The 16,325-nt window shown below is 42.0% G+C and overlaps 1 protein-coding gene and 1 long non-coding RNA gene across 2 annotated transcripts in view; one reads left to right on the top strand and one right to left on the bottom strand.

Moving 5' to 3' along the window:
- Positions 1 to 16,325, bottom strand: part of ABLIM1 (actin binding LIM protein 1) — a 375,358-nt gene that overhangs the window by 307,906 nt on the left and 51,127 nt on the right. The window lies entirely within an intron of this gene.
- LOC141105748 (uncharacterized) lies at positions 5,540 to 14,864 on the top strand. The gene is made up of 2 exons (XR_012235644.1): positions 5,540 to 5,780; positions 9,357 to 14,864. It is a non-coding gene; the product is annotated as an uncharacterized lncRNA (long non-coding RNA).

The following is a 16,325-nucleotide window of genomic DNA, read 5'->3' as shown; positions in this document are numbered from 1 at the left end:
CTTTGAATGACAATTGCGCGGTCATACAACTCTGTACCCAGATGAAATTGTTATCATTTTTTCCCCACAAATAGAACTTTCTTTTGGTGGTATTTGATCACCTCTGCAGTTTTTATTTTTTACGTTATAAACTAAAGAAGAGCGACAAGTTTGAAAAAAAACACAATATTTTTTACTTTTTGCGATAATAAATATCCAATTTTTTTTCTGTAAAACACATTTTTTCCTCAGTTTAGGCCGATATGTATTCTACATATTTTTGGTAAAAAAAATCGCAATAAGCGAATGATTGGTTTGCGCAAAAGTTATAGCGTCTACAAAATAGGGGATAGATTTATAACATTTTTATTTTTTTTTTATTTTTTTACTAGTAATGGCGGCGATCTGTGATTTTTATCGTGACTGCAATATTGCGGCGGACACATCGGACACTTTTGACACATTTTTGGGACCATTCATATTTATACAGCGATCCATGCTATAAAAATGCACTGATTACTGTATAAATGTGACAGGCAGTGAAGGGGTTAACTGTGTTGCTAGGGAGTGTTTCTAACTATAGGGGGAGGGGACTCACTAGGGGAGGAGACCGATCGGTGTTCCTGTGTACTGGGAACATACCATCGGTCTCCTCTCCTCTGACAGGACCGTGTATCTGTGTGTTTACACACACAGATCCACGGTCTTGCTGTGTTACCGGAAATCGCGGGTGCCCAGTGACACGGCGCGCGCGCGCGCCCCCTGGTGGGCCGGGAAAGCAAGGCCGTCATAGGACATCTGCCCGCAACGAGAGCTGCGCCGCCTGGCCGTCAATTGACAGCCGGCAGTCAGCAAGCAGTTAAACACACATGGGGATACCTACACTTGAAAATGTTGACTACACTACACATGTTACATATCACCACACATGCTGGAGTGAGAGCAATAATTCTAGCACCAGACGTCCTCTGTAACACCAAACTGCTCACCTGTAGGGGTTTTTTAAAGTGTCACCTATTAAAAAATATAGGCTACTGAAGTTTGTTTCCCTTTCACAGGTGCAGGCAAATTTAAGGTTTGACATGTTGGGTATCTATTTACTCGGTGCAACTTCAGCCTTTATATTTTACCCAACAATTGGGTCATTTATTACGTTTGTGTTACTTAGTAACATAGTAACTTTGCTTTTGTTTTTTAATACTATGTGGTAATATTGTGTGCCATAAAAAATGGAACTACCACTATTTTTATTCTCCAGGGTGTCTGCTTTCCAAAAATGTTTGGGGTTTTATATAATCTTCATGCCTAAAATTGTGTGAAAAAAGGACACTGGCAGCTAAAGGGTTAAATTCATTTTTTTTTTCTCAATCTAAACTCAGTACCCCAATGGCAAGGTGAAAACATAATTTTAAAAATGTTAGCAAATTCATGAGAAAGGAAAAATGGAAATATCACATTGGCAAAAGTATTCAGACCCTTGGAAGCAACACTTGAAATTTAGCTCAGGTGCCTTCCATTTTGCTTGATCGTTGCTGAGATGCTTCTATACCTTGATTGGAGTCCACCTGTGGTAAATTAGATTGATTGGACATGATTTGGAAAGGCACACACCTCTGTATAAGGCCCCTTTCACACGAGGCGGACTCCGTTTCTACGGAGCCCGCCTCTGTCCGCCGGCTCAGTGGGAGATCTGTCCGTTCATTTCCGCTGAGCCGGCGGATGACAGGTCCCTCTCTGCTCACTAAGCGGGGAGGGGCTTGTCAGGCGCCGCTGTCGCCTATGGAGGGATCGGATGAAAACGGACAGCGTGTCCGTTTTCGTCAGATCTCACCCGATCCGATCCGCCAGCGATGGACCTGGACGTAGGGCCATCCGTCTGCTTTTAGTGGATCGGACAGGGTCGGATGTCAGCGGACATGTCTCCGCTGACATCCGACGCTCCATAGACTAACATGGAGCGCCCGTTCAGATCCGCTGTCAAAACTGACAGGTGGACCTGAACGGTCCGATCGTGTGAAAGGGGCCTAAAAGGCCTCACAGCTGACAGTGCACACTGTTATGGAACAAAAACCATGAGGTCAAAGAAACTGTCTGCAGAGCTTAGAGACATTATTGCAAGGCATAGCTCTGGGGAAGGTTGCAAAACCTTTCTGCTGCAAGAGCAGTGGTTCTCAACCCTGCCCTCAAGTACCCCCAACAGGCCATGTTTTGGGAATTTCTCTTAAAATAGCTGTACAAAATACCAAACATTGACTGATTTAAAGCACCTGTGCAAGATAAAGGAAAACCTGCAAACATTCCCTGTTGGGGGTACTTGAGGACAGGGTTGAGAACCACTGCCCAAGTGCATAGTGGCCTCCATATTTCCTAAATGGAAGTTGTTTGGCACAACCAGGACTCTACCAAGAGCTGGTCACCAAGCCAAACTGAGCAATAAGGTAGAAGGGCCTCAGTAAGAGCCCTTTCACACTGAGGCGTCGGCGGTAAAACGCCGCTATTATTAGCGGCGTTTTACCGTCGGTATGCGGCCACTAGTGGGGCAGCTTAACCCCCTGCTAGTGGTCGAGAAAGGGTTAAATACCACCGCAAAGCGCCTCTGCAGAGGCGCTTTGCCGGTGGTATAGCCGCGCCGTCCCATTGATTTCAATGGGCAGGAGCGGTATACACTCCGCTCCGAAGATGCTACTAGCAGGACCTTTTTTTACTGTCCTGCCAGTGCATCGCTCCAGTGTGAAAGCAGCGGCACTTTCGGGTCGGTTTGCAGGCGCTATTATTAGCGCAATAGCGCCTGCAAACCGCCCCAGTGTGAAAGGGCTCTAAGAGAAGTGACTATGAACCTGATGGTCACGCTGACTGACTTCCAGAGATTCTGTGTGGAGATGGACAAGGTTCTAAACCAGTGGTTCTCAACTCCTGTCCTCTGGACCCATTAACAGACCAGATTTTAAAGGGGTTGTAAAGGAAAATTTTTTTTTTTTTTAAAATAACACATGTTATACTTACCTTCACTGTGCAGCTCGTTCTGCACAGAGTGGCCCCGAACCTGGTCTTCTGGGGTCCCTCGGCGGCTGTTTCAGCTCCTCCCCGCAAGCATTAACCACCTTAATGCGAGCTCCCTCGCATGGTGGTGAGTGCTTGCGGGCGCGCTCCCGTGATACAGCCGGCGGCTATAGCCGCTCACTGTATCACTCGGCCCCGCCCCCCAGCACGCTGCGTCATTGGATGTGATTGACAGCAGCGCAAGCCAATGGCTGTGCTGCTTCCAATCCATCCACTGTAGCCAATCAGCGGCCAGGGTGAGCGGAGGAATAGCTGTCGGGAACGCGAAGCTGACTTTCGAAGCGTCAGGTAAGTAAAACGGGGGGGCTGGGGGCGGCGGTATTGTCAGAAGTTTTTTCACCTTAATGCAAAGAATGTCTGAATAGGGGTCTGAATACTTTATGAATCCACTGTATGCACCTTCAACTGTATAATTCAAAAGGGCAAAAGTCCATAGGCATGAAGTGTCCAATCCAAATTTGGTATATAGAAAACACTCAAATATTGCTGTGTGGATGCATCAGCCAATTAACATCACCAACCACCATACTTTTCAGATGAATGGTTGTCCTTGGACACATTGGCTATAGAGTGTCTCCCATGTAAATATACAGCAATAATATATGGTGAAATAGCACTATTATAGTAGAATAGTTCTTCAAGATGCCAAATTCCAGTCACTGAAATCTAAGGGACCACTCCTAATATGTATGGGCACTTTGGTCTAAGGGTGTACTATTGATTTATATGGCATTGTGATCTAATTGGACACTCCTGATCTTATACGGTAGTATGTAATCTTAGAGGATAATTATAATCTATATGGGCCCTCTAAAGGTGGATTTTTATTTGGGGGAAGATTCTAAACCGCATGCAGTAATGTTTATAGTAGTGTATACTGTAATGTTTGTGGTAGAGCACCATACTGTAAATTTTTTTGTGGAGCAAACTGCCCATCAATAAAAAGGGACATACCAACTACCAGTATAAGGGGGTAGGGGGGCACAATGCACAACCACTGTGCTACAACCGCAAATGCACACATTTGGAAGGAGGTTGTGATATGACCCCCTTCACTTAAATTGGTTGCGTTCAACAGCGGTACCACCCACCAAATGCAATATGCCATTAAATATTAGCGGTGGATGCAAAGCAAACATCACAGCCGAAGCAGGTGTACAGTATTGAGGGGCAGTAAAACCATGGCTCAACTGCTTGGCACAGTGGTGTAGTGGATAGCACTCTCGCTTAGCAGTAAAAAGGGTCACTGGTTTGAATCCCAACCACAACACTACCTGCCTGGAGTTTGCATGTTCTCCCTGTGCCTGCGTGGGTTTCCTCCGGGTACTCCGGTTTCCTCCCACACTCCAAAGACATGCTGGTAGATTAATTGGATCCTGTCTAAATTGTCCCTAGTATGTATGAATGTGAGTTAGGGACCTTAGATTGTAAGCTCCTTGAGGGTAGGGACTGATGTCAGTGTATAATTGACAGTGCTATTATAAGTAACTGAAATAATAATAATCCTTTTACTGCCCTCCAGCCACCTGTGTCTGCAAGCCCCTAGAAGCCCACTGTCCACCAATGTAAAGGGGCACATTAGGTATGGATTACCAACATGAGTGGTTATGCTGAGCACCAATGTAAGAGGAAGCACTGGGCAGCTAATGTTGTACATAGTCCTAATGCCAAAATTCAATATGCTACCTCAGTCCTGCAACGGATCAAAAAACTCACGGATCGGATCGATCCTCGGATCAGAGTCACGGATCGGATCATTTTCGGATCAGCAAAAAAAACGGAAAAAAAAAGACAAATCTTGTTACACCCACCGGAGTTTTAGATTTAAAAGCTATTTTCCACACAAAACGGAGTTTATATGCATAAATACAGTATTTGTAGATCGGACGGACTGTTTAGATGTTAGATTTTAAAAGCAACAGCAAACCTGCTGACCTTACATGGTTGCTAATGTGACAGAACACCTCTGATTTTCACATTTAACATTAAATGTGAAAATCAGAGGTGTTCTGTCACATTAGCAAATACTGTATTTATGCATATAAGCTCCGTTTTGTGTGGAAAATAGCTTTAAAATCTAAAACTCTGGTGGGTGTAACAAGATGTCCGCTTGCCCCCTTCTAACTCTATCATTACAGTACTGTGCAAAGGAGTGTGGGGTGTAGCAAGATGGCGACGACGAAACGTCACTTCCTGACGATACAGCGGCTGCCGCCGGGTGTACCAAGATGGCCGCCGCTCCGGAGCTAGGCCGAAGCCGCGGCCTTTCCTATGGCCGAGGCAGGCGAGCTCTCCGCGGATCGGCACATCCGCGGAACGCTCGCCTGCCTCGAACGGATCATGGATCAGTGACGATCCGTTGCACCCCTAGTCCTGACCTTCATCATTGCATATGCTATGTTATATGACTTAATGAAGAGGGCACACAGCATAGTCCTCGCTGCTCTACTCCTAATGCTCTGTTGTATGTTAAGTAGTCCTGAATACTGCACCATATATATTTTGTACATTATCATGTTCTGACATGTACATTATTTACACTGTTGTATATTGCATAGTATTGATCACTCCATATTCTATTTTGTTTGTTATAGTCCAAACAGCCATGCTGTTTATTCAAACATAGACGGAGAAACACATTTGGCAGAACTAACTCTGTGACGTCATCACGCTGAGGTTCACTGGATGACATTGCGGCCAATCTGCAACAGTGTTTGTGAAATGGCTGTTTCCGAATCTGTGTAAGTGCAATATCTTATGGAATAAATTGAGTATTTTTGTTGCGCTATGAGACTTCTCCCTTTTTAAATTTGATGCATCTGTGTGTTGGAGCTTGTTGCTGGAGTGCTTGCTAATATTTTTCATTAAATTCGGTGGACTTTGCTGCTAATTCTGTTCATTGGGGTCATTGAGCTGTGTGGAGATTCAAGGAAACGTTGGCTCCTCCAAGCCAAACAGAGTTATTACAATTATGCAGCGTACATGCGGCTGGACTTCCCGACAGAAAAAGACTTTTTCTGTCTGCATTTCCGACGGACTCAGATATAGGACATGTTCTAAATCTTTCCGTCGGAAATGCCGACGGAGTTTAGCCCATTGGCAAGTCCGGCCGTGTGTACCGCGGCATTAATCTCTATAATTTGAGATAAGGTCTGGTAAGAGGCCCCATTATCTTACTAGCACTCTGTGCGCTAGAGCACTTTGTATACTGGAACACAGAGCACTTTGTTTTGCACGTGGATGCACTCCATCTCCATAAGACTTTTGATTTATAAGTATGAGTGGTTTATGAACGATTTGTTTTATACCAATACATTTTCATTTTTGACACGTTGGTAATGAATTGCATTTTTCACTGATTTCACATTTTTAATTATTTTGCTTGATTTGCGCACTTTTGGGTTATTTTTTTTTTTTTTAAATAATGTCTTTTTTTATATGCATGAAAGTTCAGTTTGATTTTTTTTTTTTTATCACTTAGGGACAGGGTGGATATAAATCAATGATTTTTCAAAAAAAATCTATAAAATCTGATTTTTTTTATTTAAATGTTTTTTTTTTTTATATCAAATTTATTTAAATAAAATTCTTTTGAAATAAAATCGATCTAAAAAATGTTTTCTATTTAAGATACATGAATAATTTTGTTTAATCAGCATGAAATGGAACTTAGTTATGTAGCATACGGCTGCATATTCTGCAATATTTAACCACTTTACAACCGGCCCTTAGCCGAATGACGGCTTGCAGGGCGGTTGCTTAACTCTGGGATCACGTCATATGACGTCTTCCCAGAGTTCCCCTCTTGCGCGCCCCCTGGGGCGCGCACCTGAACATATCCGTGACCGCCGGGTCTAGAGGACCCGGCGCATCACGGATCCCGGTAAATGGCCGCTGATCGCGGCCGTTTACCATGTGATCGCTCCGTCAAATGAGATGACGCCGGTTTGTTTACATGTGATCGCTTCGTCATTTGACGGAGCGATCACATGGTAAACGGCCGCGATCAGCGGCCATTTACCGGGATCCGTGATGCGCCGGGTCCTCTAGACCCGGCGGTCACGGATATGTTCCTCTCCTCCCCTCCTGTGTACCGATTGGTACACTGTGAGCGGAGAGGGGGATGGATGGCTGCAGCGCTGTGGGCTGGTTGTGTAGTGCCCAAAGCGCTGCACAGTGACATCCAACCATCCATCCATCCATGCTCAGCCATCCCTAACGCTCTGCAATGCCCTGCAATACTCTGCAATGCCCCAGAATAATGTGCAATACTCTGCAATACCCCGCAGTACTCTGCAATACCCCGCAGTACTCTGCAATACCCCGCAGTACTCTGCAATACCCCGCAGTACTCTGCAATACCCCGCAGTACTCTGCAATACCCCGCAATACTCTGCAATGCTGTGCAATACTCGGCAATACCCCCGCAATACTCGGCAATACCCCGCAGTACTCTGCAATACCCCACACCACTGTGCAATACTCTGCAATACCCCGCCATACCCAGCCATACCCAGTCATACTCTGTGATACCCAGCCATACTCGGCAATACCCCACAATACTCTGCAATACTTGGTGAAACCCAGCCATACTCTGCCATACCCTGCCATGCTTGGCCATGCTTAGCCATACTCGGCCCCTGTATGTGGCCAGGCTGTGGAAGTCTCACACATGTGGTATCGCCGTACTCAGGAGGAGGAGGAGAATCTATTTTGGAGTGTCATTTTTGGTATGTACATGCTATGTGTTAGAAATATTGTATAAATGGACAACTTTGTGTAAAAAAAAAAAAAAATTCATTTTCTTTACACATTTTCCAAAAACTTGTAGAAAAAAATGACAAGTTCAAAAGACTCATTATGCCTCATAGATTATACGTTGGGTTGTTTTCTATCCAAAATAGGGTCATTTTGGGGGCGTTTCCATTGTCCTGGTGCTCCAGGACCTTCAAAAGTGTAAGAGGTAGTCAAGAAATTTGATGTGTAGTTTATGCTCCTAGAACGCCTGATGGGGCTTCCTGCATGTTGGTCCTCTGTATGTGGCCACGCTGTGTAAAAGTCTCACATGTGGTATTGCCATATTCAGAAGGAGTAGTAGAATGTATTTTGGGGTGTAACTTGTGGTATGCATATGCTGTGTGCGAGAAATAACCTGATAATATGACACTTTTGTGAATAAAAAAAAATCCTGCTTTTTCAAAGAATTGTGGGAACAAAATTACAACTTCAAAAAACTCACCATGCCTCTTACTAAATACCTTGGAATGTCAACCTTCCAAAAAGGGGTCATGGGAGGGGGGGGGGGGGGGTATTTGTATTGTCCTGGCTTGTTAGGGTCTCAAGAAAGGAGATAGGCCGTCAGTACTTCAGGTGTGATCAATTTTCAGTGATTGGCACCACAGCTTGTAGACTCTATAACTTTCACACAGACCAAATAATATACACCGATTTGGGTTATTTTTTACCAAAGATATGTAGCAGTATAAAATTTGGCCAAAATGTATGAAGAAAAATTCTTAATTTGCAAAATTTTATAACAGAAGCAAAGAAAAATTTATTTTTTACGGAATTTTTGGTCTTTTTTCGTTTATAGCACAAAAAATAAAAAACCCAGTGGTGATTAAATGCCACCAAAAGAAAGCTCTATTTGTGTGAAGAAAGGACAACCATTTCATATGGGTACAGTGTTGCATGACTGAGTAATTGTCATTCAAAGTGTAAGAGCTCTGAAAGCATAAAATTGGTCTGGTTAGGAAGGGGGTTAAAGTGTCCAGTTGTCAAGTGGTTAACTTGGTTTCTTGCCCTGACACCTTGCTAGGGGTTATCGATGCTGGCTCTGACACATGCTGGGCGTTATTACTAGCCCCTCTCACTTGCTGGGGACTCTCATTGCTGGTCCCAGTAAAGCATGTTTTACTTCCACAATCTCTTTAGTATACCTGAAGGCCCTGTTCAATCTATACAAAGTGGAATTGACTATACCAACGGGGTAAACATGGCACACTATGAGATATAGACTGGGAAGAAACACACTTTTTGGAGCACACCCACATGCAAAAAGTGGGTGGCATCTTGTGCGCATTGCATCAGTTCACCCTCTCATGCTTCTGTGAGTGCAGGTGCATAGCACCCTCAAACGATTTGGTCTGGAGCAACTGTACCTTCTAAAGTGCATTTGGTAGTGCCAGGCCTTCATGGTATGTTGGAAAAACACTTCACTTTCTTCTGGGTTATGTTGCACAAGCCAGAAAATCTCTTGTAAAATGAAACTTTTGGATTCTAGTAATTATAATAAATTTGTAATATTTGTTTTTTAGATTAAAAAAGTTGAACGTTTTCAGCAGTTGATGAAGCAGAACTTATGGATGTTCTTGATGATTATGGATGTCGACGTAAAGTAACATCGACCAGTTACAGAGCTACACTGTTTGAGATAGCACACAAAGAATTAATACAAAAACCAATGTTTGTCATTGATGCCTGGAAAGAGATATTACAGGAAATGCAGTTTATTACAGTCGACCTATTATCACAACAATACACAGAACTCCAGCCAACATGTCAAAAAGTTCTGAAGCAGTTAGAATTCCCTATTGCCATGTCGCCAAAGGAAAATGAGGTATCAAAATATCTTAAAAAATACATTAGAGAACTCACTAAAAGCAATTTGTGTAAGTTTCTGAGGTACTGCACTGGCAGTGATTTAAATATGCCTGGGATCATCTACGTGCAATTTGAAGAAATGCCTAGTTTTTCCAGAAGGCCTATTGCCCGTACATGTGGTAGGGTCCTGCATTTTTCTGAAAACTATGAAAATTACCCTGATTTTCGATCAGAATTTAATGGCATACTGGATTGCAATATTTGGGTAATGGAAATTGTCTGAATGCTTTCCATTATGTCTTTCATTTTTTTTGGTCGTATACATCTAATTTCTGCCTTTTTTTTTTTTTTCGTGATTTTTTTTTTTTTTGGGAGGACTACTTTATTTTAATTGCCTAGCTACTTCGGTCCAGTTTGGCACAATGTAAATATGTATATCTGAGGGACTGCAGGAGAAGAAGACATTCACTGTAGTAGTTGGTGCTACTACAATGCTTGCCACTTCTGAATCCTGTGCCAAATGGCTTTTCAGTTGAATAGTGAACTCAGGGGGGTGCTTGCTAGGAAACAAGCTGCCGTTCACAGAGCACCTTGCTTTTTTTTATAACATGGCATTCTCTGATTGGATTAAGTGCATATTGTGATGTCCAAGACCCAATTCTTCATCTACTCCAATCAGAGAATGCTATGAATTGATAAAAATACTAGCCATTTTATAAATGGCAGCAGTGCCAGTGAGCAACCCCTTGTGTTCACTATGTAGAAGGTAAGCTGCTTGGTACAGGTCTCAAAAGATAAAAAGCAGTGCTTGCTTCCACAGCAGTCCCTCAGATATGAAATATGCATACTTATGTTGGTTCAAGTTGGACCAATGTAATAATGAAAATAAAATCATACCTTGTAGGTGTGTCTGAGCAGTTATGGACCTTTATTTAAGATGAGTGCCAACTCCACTGTTTCAGTTTTCACACTTTAGCTTATTCCTGCAGAAAAATATCCAAATGGCAGTATTCTGCCACCGGATCCAGAATGCACAATTGCTTCAAGATGACTTATTAGTTGGTGGACAGTGAGGACAGGCATGCAATTGCATTGATATGTGCTCAGACAATTCCTGCTTCCTCCTAAACCTCAAGAACCATGGCTGTTTTCCTCGTCCCCTGATTCTGAGTCCAGTGGATTTGATGTGAACAACTTCCACCTGGAATTGCCAATTGGGCAGTTTGAGTAGAACCTGACCCAGCCTTTGTCTTGTGTAAAATAGGTGAGGTGCTTAAGTGCACCAATTATAGAATTACAAAGGCAGATGTTGAGGCCCTGATTCATCAAGTGCATGATTCTTAACAAAAAGGCTCTAATGTAAATCCACAGTGACTTTTTCCAAGTTACTGAAAGACTAGATATGGGAGAGTCTACAACTTCAACGATGAAGTCCAGGATTGTCCCACTAGAACAATTTCAGAGTTCACAAACCGTATATTTGTGCACTCTCCTGCTGCACACTAAGGACTTAGAGGACATAAGTCACTGGAAAAAAATACAACTATGTTCACTTGCTGGAGGCAACTGAAGCTGAACATTTCCAAAACACTACAAAATTCATACTATTTTAACTACTGGACAACACTACAGACACCTTTTAATGATTGACTTGCTCCACAGAAGTCTGTACTCACGGTCACCTGACCCTGCCAGAACATGTGATGTTCTTGGTTGTATCCATTATTAATCTCAGAAAAATGAGATCTTATGTCAGGCATGGATTAAGGGTCTGGGAGAGTTTGATGGTGCACAAACAAATCTTGAGGATACTGATCCTTTAAATCTGACTGACTGAAACCTCTGTTAAATGTTCTAGTTCACCCGAAGCTCTCTGAACCCTGCAATCTTTTAGTTCCCACCTTCTCTTGTTCTGCATACATGTGAACTTTATCCTCTTTAGACTACCATTCCCATCTCACTCCTGAGAGAGATGTAAACCCACCTTTGCCCCTTGTTAACACCTGTAACCCACTCAGAAAAACATGGATGTCCTACATGGAGCTTGTATCGTCTATCCCCCTTTGACATTTTCAGCTTGCCTATACAGACTATAGTGTATAGGGGGAGGCAATCTTTTATTGGAACCCCCAGGATCTGTCAGGTTACCACTTTTACAACCTATTGGTGTTCTTCAAAGATTTTGGTGATGTTGCTATCATTCCTCTTTGGACTAGATTGTGGCTAACATGGTATGTCTTTTACAGTGCTTGCAGATGTATTTTTGTAATACTCTTAACATCTGATAGAAACCTTTGATGATCAATGCTTTAATCACATTAAACAATACACATTGGATTTCCAGGGGTTAAGGAGGGTACTTATGTTCATGCTTTGTGTTATGTGGCTATTTTCCGCCATACATTCAATGTTGGGCTCATAGATGTGAATGTGATCTTTTTGGGGAGATGTACTGATGTTTGTGTCTGGCCTGCTCTGATTTCATGCACACGAGTACTTTGCAGTGGGCCTGGCCTTTTGCCTTGACTGTTTTGGGTAGCATTATGCTGGAAATATGGAGAGTTGTAATTTTTGTTTTGTCCTCTGCAATGTCCTTTTATATGCTTATTTTCTAGCATCAGCAGGCAAAGGTGAAGACTTATGTGTGGTGAATGAGTTTAGGGAGATGTCTTTGCATTTGCAAGGTGTGTTTTGGGCTTTTGGACTGATATTCCTAAGACCGTGGTGCTTCAACAAGCAGGTTCCATCTTTATACCTCAGGGGACCCTTTAATTGCCCACGGCTTCTACCTTTGTTCTTTTCATTGTCAGTTATAAATGTTGTCAGTTGATTTGTTGTTCCTAAGTGTGCTTTAGACACTAGTGACCCTTAGACCCCATACACACCATTAGATTTTCTTGAGGTCAAACATTAAGAGTTTCAATTTGTATGCAGTCAGGCAGGCCCTTGCACTACGGGGTCTTAAGTTGACCATAGTTGATTAGAACCATCTGTTAGCGAGCTGATTGTACCCAAGTTGATCCAGCAATCATCTTGTGTACAACCAGCATGTTTACATCCAGTTATTGCCAGCGGCTATAGCCACTAGCAATAATTACTGTGTATTACCAGCACTGACTGTGTTGGAGGAAGTGAGCGTTTTAATTTACTGCAACCCATGGTTTCAGGAAAGAAAATTGCATCATCTTTGGCTTGCCTTAGTTTAAATGTTTCATTAAAGTTGTATTCTGATAAGATGTCTTGTTCTGTTTTGTTCAGATATTGCTTAAGGTCATTTGTACCTATGATCCTGTATGGAATACTGGGAGGGGGGGAATGGAGAAGGCTAGTTCTTGCTGAGCTCCAAAGCACCCTCACCATAGGTCGTCACCCACAGGGTAGTCCTTTTAAATTTAGTGAAGTGGGAGTAGACTCCCACTTATACCCTGCCCACGTTCCACAGCATTATCCTCTGTTTGAACCCCACCTTTCCTAGATCCCCACTTAACTTTTAGATCATTGCTGTCACTGTTCTGTCCCCCCGCCCCCCAAATCTTACTTTCCCTAACCTTTCACCTTTTCTTCTTTTTAACACATTTCCACCAGGCTTCAGCTCACGTTATTTGCCACTTTAAGTTGGAATTTAAAATCAATTATGCATCATTTTGGTAAAATCTTCTCAATCTGTGTGAAAACAGACTACACTTGAAAAGATGGGGGGGTTGAGAGTTAGAGAAAGGTGTTAGCAAGTTATTTAATAGATCCAAAAGGTTATCTGCAAGGTTCTGTGAGGTAAGCATTTTATCACTGTAACTTGTAGTCACTTTAGAGATATCGGAATGCTATTGCTGAGCGCAAATTGCTTCATCCAGAGCAATACCACACTTGTTACCATGCTACCTGTATTTATAGGTACCATCTTTCTCTGACTGTGCTCCTGTATCTCTTTAGTTGGACCTTACCAACCAACCCATGAGATCATGGAACTGGTGACTTAATTTTTCACTTGTTCAGGATCCTGTAAGTTGAGGATCAAGAGGATTTTCATTAAATGTGGCCCTCTACTTAAAAAAAAAAAAAAAAAGAAAAAAAAAAGGACATTCCAAATAGAAAAACACTTGGGGGATATCCATAACTTAGAGTCTACCCATAAGAAAACATTAGCCCAATCCATTCTTGGTAAAGTAACCATGTTGCAGAAAAGCTTTAGATCGCTTGATTTATATAGTACCAAAGCAAAACAAACAAAATGTAAGGTACTACTAGGAGCATGGTAACAACTGTGGTAAATTGACTACAAGATGGAGGGGATAAAGAGCCTACCTCACAAGATATTGAGGAAACCTTTTGAGTATAATATATGCAGTAACTTGCTAACACTTTTCTCTGACTCTCAGGCATTTCATAACATGTATGTTCTAAACAGTTTTGGACATCTGTTAGAGATATGGTTCTTCTGGTACGGTCTGATTAGGTCCTTTTGAAAGCAGGTAAGGCATATTTTAGGCATATTCATGTTCCAAATGACCCTGCCTTCTTTCTTTAGAATAATACTTATGTAAGGAAAACATATGTAAAGTCAATACTTTCCTCACAGAAAGCAACTAAGAGTTATACTCAAGATTTATAGAAACAACCTTGTCCTCTTTCCATTGCTGTGTGGTTAAAAAAAAATAAACAACCTTTAACAAATGGAAGACTTTATCTCCTATAGCAAAGATAATAAAGAACATTTTGATAGGTGTGGTTCTATTGGTGAAAATTCTGTACTGCCCAGAATACAAATTGCTTCTATAAGACAGTATTCTATATTACTAAATAAATATCCGTTATTGGGCCTTGTCCTACATGCGAGTTGGAGCCTGTCGGAGGAGATCAACCTTCAGCTGTGTGGACCATATTTTTCCCTTGCATTCCTTGTGTTTTTCTTCTCTCTCCTACCTGCCTCTACATTTAGATCCTTTTACCCCCTCCCACATCTTGTTGGGTTCCACCTTGCTTCTTCCTCCCATATGTTGTTTATTTAAAAAAACTATACTGGATTGACATGGTTCATAGAACATTTGCATTTCATGCTTTCCTGTTTGATGGACTAGCAAATACATGTTTTTATGGACTATGATTTATAACTTACTGATCTCAATGTTGTCTGAAAACTATTATTTTTGATTTTGTCTCATTTATCTTGTGAATGTTGTATAACTTTGATTATAAAAAAATTAAAAACATACCTCGAGTTGTAATCTAATGTGTAGACTTTTTTTTTTTTTTATTAATTATTTTAAATTATTAAAATTCATTTGACTTAGTTGACATTTTTCATTGTAAATGGGAATCAGCTAAACTGCCCTGGGTTCATTTGAAACAGTTTGACTTTAAAATGATTTAGGTTGAGCAACTGAACTCCTTTGAAGTTGCCCAATGTTAGGGATTTATCAAAACTGAAGCAGACAGAATCTTGAGCAGTCATGCATAACAACCTATCATCTCCAGCTTGTTAATTTTTGGAAATAAAATAAAAGATGATTGGTTGCCATGCACAACTGTTTTATATTCTGATTACGCCTGTATTGATAAATTCTCCTCAATCCTAGCTGAATCTGTCAAATCCGAAATGCCCATTTTTTTAGGCAAATAGGTAAAGGGCTGTCTAAAAAATAACGTGGTGTGTTGGTAATGCCCTGGAGAACTTGTAGCAATGCAGAATTTTAAAAATACATTGGGCCATTGAGAAGTGTTTTTTTTTTTTTTTTTTTTTTTCAATGCGCCAACATTTACATTTTTTATGTAATTTGCCAGCAAATGACATTTCCCTCAGTTATCCAAACTGGGCATCAGATGACATCTAGCAGGATAAGCTGCTCCTGGTCCCCCTCGGGGCATGCAGAGCAGCGATTGGTGTTGCAGTGTATCGATCTGACACACCGCATCTCCGAACTTGGTAAAGAGCATATGACATACAGTAGGCTCTTTATCATGTGATCAGCTGTGACCAATCACAGTGGTAACCAGGAAGTGCCGGTAATCGGCTTTCCTCAGTTCACACTAACAAGACGCGAGCCCAGCCAAACGGCAGCTCTCCTGACGGGGGGTCTGCGCTGATAATCACTGCATTGATTATCAGCGCAGCCCCATCAGTAATGCCTATCAGTGCCAATCAGAAATATGCATGAGGTGCCCCTAAAATTCAATACCAGCCCTTTAATCTGAGCATGCAGTCAAGTTAGCCAGAAAAGAGGTTGACATGCATGCACCCTACCCACCCTGAACCATACTGGGCCACATGCCCTCAACATGGGGAGAGTATCTTGCCAGGGGGAACCCTTGGTAAAGCTCTATGTCCTCATTTTAATGAGGACAAGGGCCTTTTCCCACAGCCCTGGCTAAGTGATGTTGGGGGCTTTTGGCTTCTGGAAAACTTTAACAATAAGAGGGCACCCAGATACTAACCCCATTCACCTATGTGTATATATTATCTCTAATCATAAGGAAAAAAATGAAAAAAGTCTCACAATGTACATTAACAATGACCGAAGAGCTTAACTCCATGACATCACTTGCCAAATAACATCTCCCTGATCGTTAATATACGGGGAAGGCAGTTGCCATATTCAGGCAATGATGTAACACCTCGCATTCCCTGCCCATTTAGTTACTTGGCTGGGGATTCCTGCCCATGTAAGTGAAATGGGCTGAGTAACATC

The sequence above is a fragment of the Aquarana catesbeiana genome, linkage group LG08 (assembly GCF_042186555.1).
Source record: "Aquarana catesbeiana isolate 2022-GZ linkage group LG08, ASM4218655v1, whole genome shotgun sequence".
Lineage (NCBI taxonomy): Eukaryota > Metazoa > Chordata > Amphibia > Anura > Ranidae > Aquarana > Aquarana catesbeiana.
This window is presented reverse-complemented; position numbering and strand designations above follow the sequence as displayed.